The sequence below is a fragment of the Pseudophryne corroboree genome, chromosome 5, assembly GCF_028390025.1.
Source record: "Pseudophryne corroboree isolate aPseCor3 chromosome 5, aPseCor3.hap2, whole genome shotgun sequence".
Classification (NCBI taxonomy): Eukaryota; Metazoa; Chordata; class Amphibia; order Anura; family Myobatrachidae; genus Pseudophryne; species Pseudophryne corroboree.
In genome coordinates, this window is record NC_086448.1 from 845231133 (window position 1) to 845246463 (window position 15331).

Sequence of the window (15331 nt, forward strand, 5' to 3'; positions counted from 1 at the left end):
TGGAGCTCCAGCTCCACCCTCGCTACGCCCTGTCTGCACCTAAACATGAGCTAAGGGCTCTATGTACCAAGCCTTGGAGAGAGGGAAACTACCGACCAATCAGCTCCTGTCATTTTTCAAACACGGCCTGTAACACGGCAGTTAGGAGCCGATTATTACTTTATCTCTCTCCAAGGCTTAGTAGATAGACCTCTAAGTCTAAATACATTACCACAGCATAGTTTATTTGTAGCGATTACAGGAGACTATTCCCCTCACAATGACCAGAACTCCTAGCAATAATACAGCGGATTCCTCATAGGACAGAATCATTTATTGGATCGCACTGTATTTATCATCGCCCAGACCTCGCACCTCTGAGGTTATTCACTAAATGGAACTCTAGAAAAAGACCAGACAAGCGTCACAGCGAATCAGTTCCGTTTCCCCTCCAATAGGAAAAGCCCACGTGCCTCCATTGTCAGGTGACAGTACCTCACTTACCAGCCTCAGATCCAGAGTCATCATAGAAGACCTAACGAGCTCATTACCTACGACTACAACCTAAGAGACTGATAATAACTGGTCACGTTTTATTTTACACTCCCTCGGTGCTGTAACACGCGCGCTGCGTTGTGGGAAGCGATGTCCTGCGGAGACTTCTGCTCCTGTAACATGAAGCTAAACATGTGCGCTGAGAGTTTATTATTAGTGGGTGAATAATACCAAGAATCTAAGGCCTGGCTGGAGGAAGTGTACCGAAAGCTCCGCAGACGTCGGCATCCAGGGAGACATTACTCCCAACATGCAGGCCCCTATCAGTGACAGAGAAGGGCAGGCGGGGAATCTCTGAGAGGGGTGAGTTCTAGGAAAAACATCTTCCACTCCCATTGCACACCCAGTGTAACCATCTTCCCGGGAGCAGCATTGAGGATAGACTGGAGTGGAGAGAGGTATGTGTCAGGGTTGTCACATAGGAGGAGGTTACAGTAGTCCAGCCTGGAGATGACCAGTGAGTGGATGAGGGTGTGAGTAGCGTCCAGGGTGAGAAAGGGTCTGATTCTGGAGACATTTTGAAGGTGGAATCGGCATGACCAGGAGAGGAACTTATTGTGGGGTGTGACAGGAAGGGCAGAGGATAACTGTAAGACAATGGACCTGCAGGATAGAGGAGATGATGAGGTTCAAAAAAGTGTTTGGACATCCAGAAGAAAATAGCAGAGAGACAGCTGGAGATACGAGTGAGGAGAGGGAGAGGTCAGGGGCGGAGAGGTAGATCGGAGAATCAGCAGCATAGACAAAATATTGGAGGCCAACAGAGATGATGAGCTCACCTAAAGAGGATGAGGGGGTAATTCCGAGTTGATCGCAGCAGGATTTTTGTTAGCAGTTCGGCAAAACCATGTGCACTGCAGGGGAGGCAGATGTAACATGTGCAGAGAGAGTTAGATTTGGGTGTGGTGTGTTCAATCTGCAATCTAATTTGCAGTGTAAAAATAAAGCAGCCAGTATTTACCCTGCACAGAAACAAAATAACACACCCAAATCTAACTCTCTCTGCACATGTTACATCTGCCCCACCTGCAGTGCACATGGTTTTGCCCAACTGCTAACAAAATTCCTGCTGCGATCAACTTGGAATTACCCCCTTTATACAGGGACAAGAGAAGGAGGCCAAGAGCAGAACCTTGGGGGACACCTACTGGTAACAGGGGGGGGGGGGGGGGGGGGGGGCATGGTGTGGGTTTTGTTCCCTATGGAAATGTAATAGTCTGACAGGGTAGCTGAGTATGCAGCAACACTACACTTTATTTTAAAAGTAACAAAAGCAAAACACAACCAAACAATGGTAATACTCAACTATTGTCTAACTTATCAGAGACCACCGGTGATTCAACGTCTTAAGATGTAGTTCTTATCCAAGGAGTTCCGTCATTTGGCATCAAACGCTTGGTCAGTCCATACACACAGCAGACACCATACTGCAGTCAGTGCCGGATTAAGGAAAGGGGGACGGCACAGGGGGTGAGTACCCCGGGCCCCCCCTATCTCTGGGGGCTCCCCTGGCCAGAGCTGCTAAGACCCAGCTTGGGCTCTCCAGGTCCGTCTCCCCCCCGGGCTAAGCCAGGGCGTGGTCCTCACTTATGGGGGAGGGCCCCACTGTTTTAAGTGCCCCTGAAGGCTTAATCCGGCCCTGACTGCAGTTCTTTTTAGGTCCTGCTTGAAGCTAAAGATCTTTGTCTCAGTCCTGTCTTATACTGTAAATCATAAACTAGATGTTACTGCCGGATATTAACCCATATTAAGCTATACTTACACATGCTCAGTAACTTCTAACACACACACACACACACACACACACACACACACACATTGTAATATATATATATATATATATATATATATATATATATATAAACAAGACACAGAGGTAAATTTAATTAGGCACCATATTTGCCCAAAATTCCCATCCCTGTAACTTACTGACCACAACACGTGGCAACGTCTGCTCACATAGAACTGTGAAACACCATAGAACAGACATGTACAAATAAATACTTCATTGGCCAAGGACTTTCAATAGGCACGACTAGAACACGGACATGTCGGCAAAGAGAGGGTTTGGTTAGGGATGCCGCACAGGATCGTGGGTAATAAAGTGCTGTTGGTCTCTGAGATACCGACGATACAGACAGTTGTCTTACATTTCTCACTGTTTACCTATTGTATGCTCGTTAGGTAGGTAGGTAGCATTAATTGTAATTGTCAGTGGTGGGTTATTAAACATACCTGTAATTCAGTATGCAAATAGAGAGAACAAAGAAGTAACCTTGGTTGGGAGCACTGAGACAGGGGGCTAATGGTTATTTATTACAACACAACTTTTATTATTTATACTCAATATAATGGCACAAAAAATCCCCAAAAGGGTAAAAAGATATTTTAACTTACCCCTTTGAACCAAATAAGGTTTCTTTATCCGTCAAATTATTATAGAAATTGTGATGTATTAATTGCATAAATGCACACTGTATGTGTCTGAGAGCATGCAGGGTGGTCCTTCCTCTGAAATGGTACAAGAGGGAACCTACAGCACCCAGTATTTCCAGGTGGTCCCCCAACCTGGTACTCGCCAGGCCCGACACTGTATTGCTTCCAAGATCGGACGAGGTTGGGCATATACCGTGTGGTATGGTAGTAGGTTCACCTCAACCACCAGATATAAGATACCTCTATTGCAAAGGAGGAAGTAGGCTCAAAAAGAAGTTAAGTGACCGTCATTCACCCATCAGTCACTCAATTGTCAGGGTATAAATCATCTGGTCACTCTTAATTAGATGTTCAAAAGAGGAAAAGTTATAGATGTTAGCCTGGAGGTATGAGGCATTGGCGCCTTACTACCTGTGAGGTAGCTACTTTTGGTTTTTGTGTAACAAATTAGTCTTAATAGAAGCTGGGACTATGGTATCCTGGTATCCACCCCTTCTGCTGTTCTTCACCTTGCCAGGTGGTAGGTATTGTACGGGGAATGAGAGAGGGTAGAGGGTTTGGCACCGTCTACAGCTTGAAGAAAAAGAAGGAGATATATCTGGTGCTATGGTGGCATGGGGAATATCCTTGATGCGAGGAACTCACAGCGCAAGGAATTTGTCCCTATATTCATTCACAGTACGACATTGGGGGCCATTCTGAGTTGAGCGCACGTAACAACTTTTTGCTGCCCGTGCGATCAACACGACGCCGCCCATGGGGGAGGGCTTTTTTGGATAGCAGGGCTGTGAACGCTTGTGCAACCCTGCTATGCAAAAAAAGTTTTGTGTAGAAGTAGACCAGGGTAAGAGTTACTTACCCTGTGCGATCGATCCAGCGATGCAGGTCCCGGAATTGACGTCAGACATCCACCCTCCAAACGCCTGGACACACCTGCGTTGGACTCACTACTCCCTGAAAACGGTGAGTTGCCGACCCAGAACGCCTTCCTGCTGTCAATCTTCTTGAGATCGCTTTCTTCGTTCTTCTGGTCATTGCCCGGCGACGGCCGTCAAGGTTTTATATTATATAGGAGGAATATTTACAGAGACTTGCTCATTGTCATGTGAGTTCCCGGAATTGTCCCCCCTTATTCAGTCATGCGGACAGGGCACATCCTGCCTCCTGTAAGCCGGTCTGATAAATGGAAAGCATCAGCAGCAAATGTTATAGTAACTTATTCCATCCAATGATTAAACACGACACATAATATCTTCTATGTAGAATGTAACTGTTATACTGAGTTTTTCCACCTTTTATTATCACTTTAGAAAAAGTTTGTGAGTTATTGCGCACACATATCACACACATTGTGCAGCCTGTAAACGCATTATTAGTGTCCCAGGATCGCACACCGATCACTACACACAATAACAGACATGGCGGTTTTCTAGTCAGTTTTTCTCACAAATCTAGGAACAGGTATCACCGATACAATCATTGTGAGACACATATACATCACCCGCGTACGCCAGAAACTATCAGCAGCAGAGGCGTAATCACAGGTCCAGTAATTACAGTGTATTCATTAGTGTTCTCACACAATGGCTTATTTATTATATAAACAACACATAGGGCGCAATGTACTAAAGGAAAATGCGGTAAAACCCCCATTTTCTGCGGTTTTACCACATTCTCATATGTACTAAGACCCGGCCGCTGGGTTTTCACCGCCAAGGGTTTCGCCATCTTTTGATGGCGATACCCTATAGAAGCCTATGGGCTTCTTTTGCACCCGTCGCCGCAGAGTGCTGCACCCACCGACCCATCCATAACCTGTAAAACAAACATATACTCACCTATTTCCTGTGTACATTGTCCTCTTTGGTCCATGTAGGCATCCCAGGGGTTTAAAAAAAAAAAAATCCTAATTCAGCGGACGTAAGGGTATACATGTGTATACATATTACTTCCCTTTCCCGAATGGCGGGCCTTCACATGACATCTGCCACTTGGGGACCCACAAGCCAATCAGGGAGCTTAGCGCTGCTGAGCTGTTACTCGAGCGGAGCCTATACACTTCTATGGGGGAAAATACCCATAGTTATCTATGGGTGGAAACCAGTGGTTTGTGATAGAATATAAAGTTAATTGAGCTTATCTTGTAGATTTGCCGGTAATGAATGTTTTCTTACAAAGGGGAGAAGCAGTATCATAACGTGTGCTGATACCACTTCTCCGGCACATCAACTAATAATACATCTACTCCAGATAGTCCTCCTGAGTCCTGTCCCAGTGTGTAAGTAGTACAGAGTCTGCTGCTATTCTTGCATGTGACAAGATAAATTAAAGATTTAATTTTTCAATGTGTATTTAAAGGTTAAGTTGTCTTTGTTCCACTACAAGAAACCATTGGTTTAAATCTAATATACACAATCCACACCTCATAGAAATTTGACGGCAGATAAGAACCTCTTGGCCCATCTAGTCTGCCCCTTTTTTTACCAGATTTTTTCCTCAAACCTTATTTGATCCTTATTTCTTTGTAAGGATATCCTTATGTCTATCCCATGCATGTTCACATTGCTGTACTGTCTTAGCCTCTACCACCTCTGATGGGAGGCTATTCCAGTTGTCCACTACCATTTCTGTGAAGTCATTTTTCCTCAGATTTCCCTGAACTCCCCCCTCCAGTCTCAGTGCATGTCCTCGTGTCCTATTGCTTCTGTTAATTAGGAGAATGTTTCCCTCCTGGACATTGTTAAAACCCTTGATATATGTGACAGTCTCTATCATGTCCCCCCTTTCCCTTCTCTGCTCCACACTATACATATTTTAGTCTTTCTGGGTAAATTGTCTGATGTAGGCCATGCACCATATTAGTTGTATATATATATATCTAATAATCCTATACCGGAAAATTAGATACAGGCGCTATTGATAAGAAATTAACCACACTAATAATTTGACTCGTTTGCAGCTCTCACACAGTATTCTGAAATAGCTGAAAACATAGAAATATATACAGTATAGACTAAACTATATAAGAGAGCGCAAATAAGAATTAAAAACAATTTATTATTATCATAAAACCAATTGGTGAAAAAACCTATTATGAACAAGGAAACACATCATCATTTGAATACATAAAGGCACCAAAGAACAGTAGAAGAATGATGCAATGCAGTGTATACCAATATCTTATTAATACAGATTAATAGCGCAAGAGTCCTTATTGTTCATCTACTTCGGACTCTCCTGGATTTGTGGATGCTTCAAGCTCTTTTTTTGTATTTATTACCACTGACGTGGCTATATTAGCTGATGTCCACTGGTGTTATACTTAAGATATTTATCCATATACACTTGTATGTGCCACTTGAATAAAGGATAATTATTTTGTAGCTAAGAGCCGTTATGTTTCTAAGTCCAGTTCTGTTATACAGATTGTATGCCAATTATATAGACTCAGCAGCGGCTGATGTATCACTTATACTTTGTCCATTATGTGACACAATTGGTAACAGTTCCTACTCTAGAGGATAAATCAGTGAAGCTTTAATCTCACCTCACCGTGACCAGAATCTGTAGTGTGAGGTTACCGGAAAGAAAGCAGTGCCCGGCTGCGGCAGCACACCGCTGAATGTTCCCTAGCTGGAGTCGCTTTAATTACCGAAACCGATGTTTGTTCTCGTTCTGGCCACGGTTATCTGCTTTTGGTTAAGTGATAAAGCCAAATATTTTATCTTATTTAAAACCCTTTAAGAGGTCTAAGAACACTGTACGCTATTGACGTATGGAGTACCGTAAGGGTACGCACGTTGCGTAGCAATCGCTTAGCCGAGGTCGAGACGCTCAAGCGTCACGTTCGCTCACGGCCAAGAGATCACAGGCAGGCACACTATTGGCTGCCGACTAACGTAATGATTTGCTATAGCGATGCGAACGCTCGAGACCACGAGGAGATCACCAGCGGCGCTGACGCTCACAATGTTAAACCTTTAAATCTAAACCATAAACAATGTAATATGCTGTAAAACCTTAGTGTAGAGATAGGGTGTAGATGCAACACAGTGTAACCTTATTAACTTAAAAGCTGATTGAGCGTCACCGACGCTCTGTGAATACTTAACACTATAAGAAATACACAAATACTGGGCTTAGGGTCTAACGCCTTATATGAATGTTATACTTGCAAAAGAATAATACAATACAAGTCATACACTACAATATAACATAGACTGCCTAACCAGATAACTACACAGGAAATACAATACAATACTATTACGTTTAAGAGAGTACGAGAGAAAGAAGAGAAGAGAGAGAGAGAGAGATATGGCCCATAACAACAAGAAAGACAATATGATTGCGGAGAAAACTTACGCACAAGGGGAACGATCGCATGCGCCTCTGGACATCCAGCTCCCGATTTTCAGCAATGAGAACCGTTGAAGAGTGAGCTGGATGTGATCGGCTTGTCTATTTATGCCCCACACACAATACAATTCAATGGTCCCTACAATCTCATTGTTCATTGGACACAGGAATTCCTCCTCGCATTATAACAAAAGGTCATAGGTTGATTCATACAGGTGGGCTGTGACGATTTCCAACTGCTCAGGTGGGTGGGCAACTAGGTTTCCCGCCGCATGGATAAGTAAGTGCAAATAATAGTAAATGGACATAAACTTCTTATGTCCATAACTATTCGCACGAGCGATTAATCCGCTTCAAACCAACACCGGAATATTGCTAATTAAATACTCTTCCGATGGATACTAAACACCACAGTATTACTCCTGTCTGACCCTTCGTATCAAACAAAGAGGGATTTCTCTGTCCATGAACATGCTACATTAACCAAACTTTCAGATTCTATCAAAGGGACCATGATCTACAAAATACATTATATAGTGGAAATATGTAACGATTGAGTCGCACGCTACGAACACATGAACTCTACCGTAAATGCACATACCGCGCGCCCGCAACAGCGAGTATGCGCACGCACGGGAGAGCGCACGCATGCGCAGCGCAGACCTGTATGAGGTGCAAATATGGCAGTGTGCATCGTGATATTTTTCTGACTTTGACAGTCCACCCTTTGGCAGTCCACAATAACTGCCACTTCCTAAAACATTTCAAAAAGAGAAAAATATATGTCAGGGGTTAATACATTTCCATGGTTGGGTAGGGGAGGAGAGGAGAAGGTAGGAAAAGGGTATGACCTAGTGAGATAGCAGAAGCATGTGTGTATGAATCCGTGTTTGGGGGTCATGTATCATCGTGCCGTACGTGTTTTAAATCAAGCTTCGAGGCATTGCGAAGTATACATTTGAATTCCTTCTTATCCCGTGGTACGGGTCTGTGGATGGGCTGTCAAACTTTACCGAGCTCTTTTCGGCTGTGGTTGTAACAAATGGGGAGCACATTTTAGTTGATGATACATGAATGGGGGAATATGTGATTGCTGATATCTGTGCCTGTATTCCCTATCGACTATGTGTGTAATTACCTGAAGGTTGTAGAGATGAAGAAAAGACATAATTACGGTAAATGCAGTGGTATTCTATGTCAGGTAAATGAACATTTGTCGGTTGAAGTCTTGTTCGGTGTCTGTTGAATGCAGTCTTCTTTGTGCTTTTGCCCATAAGGTGCGAGCAAAAGCTTTGTCAATGTCCATAGATTTACAAAAGTGTTGGGCTAGCGTAATTTTAAAATTTCTAGGGAAACTGGGGATCTATGGCAAAGTTCATCAAAAATCTGTGTATCAGGTTGTCAAAATTTCTTCTTTAATCCATCTGTTGTCTGTATATCGGCTCATCAAATTCCTCGTCCAAGTGGGTCTTTTTACCTTGGAGGAAAACGGAAAAACAGGTGAAAGAAACGGACCGTAGAAATCGCATTTTCATCACATCATTGTTTCTACATTTGGGTCATAAATCAAATCCATTGGAATTACAATTTCCTCACTCCTTAAACTCATCACCCTGGTACTTCGTTTACACTTCGTTAAAGCCTGACCGCATCTAAATATCAAGCCAATCGTTATGATAACACCTAAGATACATAGGAGAAACTTCCCAACATCCATTATGACTCCTTGAGCCCATTCTCCTAAACCAGAGAACCAATTTCGCGGGTTCAACCATGACACCCAACCAGTCAGCTCATTACCTACAGCAGCAAGAGTGAGATTGTGTCTCCTGCGAAATTCCCACTTCATTTGGAGAATATCATCCATCTTTTGGTCTATGACCTCGACCGGGTCCTCGGTACTATTTGTAATATATGTGCAACATTTCACGCCGTACTGCGTTGCCAGTGTGACACAATATCCACCTGTCACTGCCGTGAGATAATTGAGAATCATTCTATGCTGAACTAGTTCTGTTTTATAAGCTTGAAGTTCTCTTCCAGTATACCTAAACGTGTCATCATACATTTCTGTGATATTGTCTAACAAATTTGCGAGCGCAGATATGTATTTATAATTCAACACTCCTCTGGCGGTGCGAGTGATGTCTAACGCGATTAGAAACTGAATCCCGGTGGATTCATGGATCATGTCAGAGGCCGGATGCTCTGTTCTTTCTATCAGGTGCCGTTTAACTACGTGCTCGTAATGGGTGTGAGTATAAGGAGCTTGGGCAACACGGTGTATATCTTTCATTTTGGCATGTGATACAGTCATTACTTCAGGCAGTACTTTTCCAATATAACACAATCCTTCAGAGTTTGGGGCAAGCCACTTATACGCCTTCCTCCCGCATATGAAATATGCATCATCGGGGAGAACATATGGGACGGAGTAGGACATAACCATATTACACATCTTCCATGTGAAATCTCCTAACCCTAATTCTCCCATCTGTCTAGTACACGTATCAGCTTGTACGATATGTGCACAGTATCCTGGTGATACCTCTCCAACTCTCGTAATCCTATTTCCTAGGGTATACCTATATCGGAAAGATTTTCCTCTACTGGCTATGTGGCGTATAAGTTCTGTATCTGTCGGCATTCTATCTGCTCTATATGAAAAGGTCATGGTTTGGTTACTCCATGACACTTCCCAATTTCCCGGCTTTCGGGGATTGGAAATGTTAAAACATATGAGGGATCTATCCACATGATATTGGTGGAGCTTCAAACTAGGAGGACTGGAGATATTAAACCTCCTGTCCACCGGCCTCCCACCACTTAGCTCAAGTACCTCCCCTATCGTTAAAGGAAATGGTACTAGTCCTGATTTGCTATGACCTTGAGGTACTTGAGAGCATACCCAACAATCTGTTTGATTTAACACACTACCCACTAAGGAGTGATAGTCACTCAAGGGATGCCGGTCCATGTGGATATTAAAACTGGATTGGCATTTCTTGATGCATCCATCCTCAACTACATTGTCACAGAGCCTACAGATACAGTTTTCTTCAGCTAACAATCCTTCACAATTCCTTCTATGGTCAATGCTATCGGATCGTTTTCTGATACTCGCCTTTGCTTGTTGATTATGTTGTTCTCGGGAAACTACGCCTCCATCTCTGTCATCAGAACCCATTCCAGAACCTCTCTCGACCTCCATGGTACTCTCGCCGGAACAGACTGCTCTGGTCAACATCATGGTCAACAGGAAAATCCGGATCACAGTCTCTTGAGGCAAGTCCATCTTAGGAGGAAACGAAGAAGAATGAGAAGGGGGAAAAAATAATTTGAGGGAGAGGGGATGGGAAGTGGAGAAAAACAATAAAAGGGAAACGGGGATCGACAACTGCTTTTGATCTTGTGATTCTCGATGCTCAGGTGCCGCCTCAGTCCTCCTGGAACAGACACTCCAGTGATACAACTTCCTCTACCGTCTGTTCCTTATCACGGGACCTCTCTGGATCAGCAACCTTCTTACAATGGGACGAATGAACCCAAGTCTCTCTCTCGGCAACCTTCAATGCTGTAGTGCTAGTCAATAAGACTTGGTATGGTCCTTCCCATCTGTCAATAAGGCAACCTGAGCGTAGAAAATTCCGTATCATTACATAATCCCCAGGTTCAATGTCATGACAATTACTATCTGGTAAATCAGGAATCATTAACTTCAAATTATCATTTTGATTCCTTAGCTGTTTACTCATGTTAATCAAATACTTTACAGTCACTTCATTGTTACACTTCAAATCATCCTGAGGGTTAATCATAACATGCGGTTGTCGACCAAACAAGATTTCAAAGGGAGACAGATTAAGAGGGGACCTGGGAGTGGTTCTGATGCTGTACAGTACAATGGGTAAAGCTTCTGGCCATGTCAATCCTGTCTCTGCCATAACTTTGCTCAGTTTATTTTTAATAGTGCTGTTCACTCTTTCCACCTTCGCACTCGCCTGTGGACGGTATGGAGTGTGCAGCTTGCTATCAATTCCCATCAACTTACACATTCCTTGAAAGACATCACCTGTAAAATGGGTACCCCTATCACTTTCAATTATTCTAGGGATACCATATCTACATACAAATTCCTGCACAATTTTCTTAGCAGTAAACATAGCGGTATTTGTGGCCGCAGGAAATGCTTCGACCCAATTTGAGAATACATCTATACAAACAAGTACATATTTCAAATTTCGACAAGGGGGTAATTGAATGAAGTCAATCTGTATTACCTGGAAAGGGCCGCCTGCAGGTGGGATATGAGATGGTTCTGTTGGTATTGACTTTCCGATGTTCTTTCTCAAACAGGTAAGGCATGACATTGCTCTCTTACCTGCATGAGATGAAAATCCTGGGGCGCACCAATATGCTCTTACCAACTTGCACATTCCCTCCTTGCCCAGGTGAGTCAGCCCGTGTGCTGCTTCAGCTAAACATGGAAGGTATGCTCTGGGGGCCACCGGTTTACCTTGTCCATCCGTCCAGAGTCCTGAGGACTCCTGGCCATATCCCTTTGCCTCCCAGGCTGCCTTTTCCTGTGTGGAACACAAATTTTGCATCTCACACAACTTCTGTGTGTTGATGGTATTAAATACCATCAGTTGTGTGGTGTCTGTCTGTCTGGGGGTACCAGCTGCTAACTTAGCTGCTTCGTCTGCTCGGCTGTTACCAAGTGATACTGGGTCCTGGCTATATGTGTGTGCTTTACACTTGATAACAGCCACTCTGTCGGGTTCCTGTATCGCTGTTAGAAGCCTTTTGATGTGAGCTGCATGCGCTATCGGTGTACCAGCTGCCGTCATGAAATTTCTGAGGCGCCATAGGGCTCCGAAATCATGGACTACCCCGAATGCGTATCTAGAGTCGGTGTAGATATTGGCTGATTTGCCCTTAGCCAATTCACATGCTCTGGTTAGGGCGACCAGTTCAGCAACCTGGGCTGAGTGAGGTGGGCCTAGCGGTTCCGCTTCTATGGTGCCTTGGTCATCTACGACTGCGTATCCAGTACACAAGTCTCCCGAGTCTGACTGTCTGTGACAACTACCGTCCGTGTAGAAAGTTAGATCTACATCTTCCAGTGGATTGTCACTGATGTCAGGCCTTGCGGTAAAATTTTGGGTCAAATATTCCATACAATCATGTGTGTCTTCCTTTGTGTTAAATTCTCCTTCCCCACCACTCTCATCCTCCACCCTTTGTGCCTGTCCAGGCACACCTGGGAGATATGTTGCAGGGTTTAATGCACTGCATCTCCTTATGGTGATGTTTACGGGGGCCATTAGTGCCAATTCCCATCTTGTAAACCGTGCTGATGAGACGTGCCTGGTTTGGGCAGAATTTAGCAAGGCTGACACTGCATGTGGTGTATGAATTGTGAGGTTGTGACCTAGCACTACATCTTCGCTTTTCGTTACTAGCAATGCTATCGCAGCAACGCTTCGCAAGCATGTGGGGAGGGATCGCGCTACCGTGTCTAGCTGAGCGCTGTAGTATGCTACCGGCCTGCTGGCATCACCGTGCTTTTGGGTTAAGACGCCTGCCGCGCAACCAGCACTTTCTGTTCCGTACAGCTCAAAGGGTTTCCCATAGTCTGGCATACCTAATGCTGGTGCCTGCGTTAGGCACTGTTTAAGTCTCTCAAATGCCAACTCGGACTCGTCTGTATGCGAAATCCGATCAGGTTTGTTTGAGGAGACCATCTCCTGCAAGGGTAACGCTAGAATGGAAAACCCTGGGATCCAGTTACGGCAATACCCACACATTCCTAAAAATGTTCTGATCTGTTGCTGGGTTTGTGGCAGAGTCATGTCTCTAATTGCTTGAATTCTATCAGCGGTCAGGTGTCTCAGTCCTTGTGTTAGACAGTGTCCCAAATATTTTACCTTAGTTTGGCATAATTGCAACTTGTCTTTGGAAACCTTGTGTCCTGTGTCTGAAAGATGAAACAGGAGCTGTTTCGTATCCTTCAGGGATGCTTCCAATGAATCAGAACACAGTAGTAGATCATCCACGTACTGTATTAATACTGATCCACTCTCTGGTTGGAAAGACTGTAGACAATCATGCAAAGCCTGGGAAAATATACTTGGACTGTCTATGAAACCTTGTGGTAATCGAGTCCATGTGTATTGGACTCCTCTGTATGTGAATGCAAACAAATATTGGCTGTCAGGGTGCAGAGGTACCGAAAAGAAAGCGGAGCAGAGGTCAATAACAGTGAAAAATTTCGCAGTGGGAGGGATTTGCATTAGGATGACAGCTGGATTTGGCACTACGGGGAACTGACTCTCAACTATTTTGTTAATCCCCCTTAGATCCTGCACTAGCCGGTAACCCCTCCCCCCACTCTTTTTCACAGGGAAGATGGGACTATTGGCAGTGCTGGACGTTCTTACCAGAATGCCCTGTTGTAGCAAGCGCTCTATTACGGGATAAACTCCTAACTCCACCTCTGGCTTCAGAGGGTACTGTGGGATTTTTGGAGCTATCCTACCATCTTTTACTTGTACAACTACCGGAGCTACGTTTGCCATTAATCCAGTGTCCTGTCCGTCTTTAGTCCAAAGTGACTCTGGTATCTGGGATGTCATTTCCTCTACTTGGGATGGAGTCCTATTTGTCATAATGGTATGTGACATTAATTTTGACGGGGAGTCTAACATGTCTCGCACTTCCTGAGCGTGATTCTCAGGTATGTCCAAGAATACACCTTCAGGAGTACAATAAATGACGCACCCCATTTTGCACAATAAGTCTCTTCCCAGGAGATTAGTCGGTGCCGATGCAGCCAGCAAAAAGGAATGCTTGGTATGTAAAGGCCCTACTGTAATCTCGGCTGGTTTGCTAACAGGGTAGTGCTGGACTACTCCCGTTACCCCTATGGCTGGAATTGTCTTACCAGTGGTTCTCATGCCCACTGTCGAATTTATCACTGATTTGGCCGCCCCTGTATCTACAAGAAAGTTTAATGATTTACCAGCTACATTGATTGCAATTTCTGGTTCACTCCCAAGACTTGCAATCAATTTTACTGGCTGCAGATTACAGGTATGGCCACACCCCTATTGGGTATGGTGACCTCCCTGAATCCCGCTGGCAGCAACTGCTTGTGAAGGGGTTAAATGGGAACTACCAGTGGCTTGCCAGTCTCTGTTCGGGGGGTATCTTTTTGTTTCCCCTGTATGTGGCTCATAACTCCATCTCTGCGGACCCTGCTCCCAATGTCGTGTGTCGTGTCGTTGTCTAGGGGGTTGATATGAGTTTTGTGAATTTTTCACTCTACAGTCTCGTGCCATGTGTCCCTGTCTATGACATGAAAAACAAGTTACCACATTTGACTTACCCACAGGGTTTGGTGATTTATACAAAGGCTGCCTTGTGGTCAGGGCCTGTATACTTACGGCCATTAACTTATCACCTTGTGACTCCCTGTGACGGGTGATATTCCGGTCGTGATCAATAGCAGCCTCTCTCAAAGTAGCCACCGACAGACCTCGCCAACATGGTTGCGTGGTCTGTACTCTTGTCTTTAATGTCTCTTTTAACCCATCCATTAGTACAGATACTGCTACTTCTCGATGGTTTATGTTTGTTTTAATGTCCTCTATACCTGTGTACTTTGCCATTTCTAGTAATGCCCTGTGAAAATATTCTGCAGCAGTTTCTGACTCTTTCTGTCTAATGGAGAAAATCTTGTTCCACTTAACTACCGCTGGGAAATACTCCTTTAACTGTAAACTTATTCGTTTTACGTTATCTTTGTTGTACACATCTGTAAGAGGTACATCCTGATCTAATCCACAGTCAGCCAAAAATTGAGTTGCGTCGACATTTGAGGGTAAACATGCCCTCAACAATACCTGCCAGTCTTTGTTATTGGGCTCTAAAGTGTTCCCTAGGTCTCTGATGTATTTCTGGCTGGCAACTAAATCTTTTCTAGGATCAGGGAATTCAGACA

General features: G+C 44.2%; 1 pseudogene; it reads right to left on the bottom strand.

The window, feature by feature from the left end:
* Nucleotides 1-3064: 3064 nt before the first annotated feature.
* LOC134930630 (5S ribosomal RNA) lies at nucleotides 3065-3183 on the bottom strand (annotated as a pseudogene).
* Nucleotides 3184-15331: the final 12148 nt, after the last annotated feature.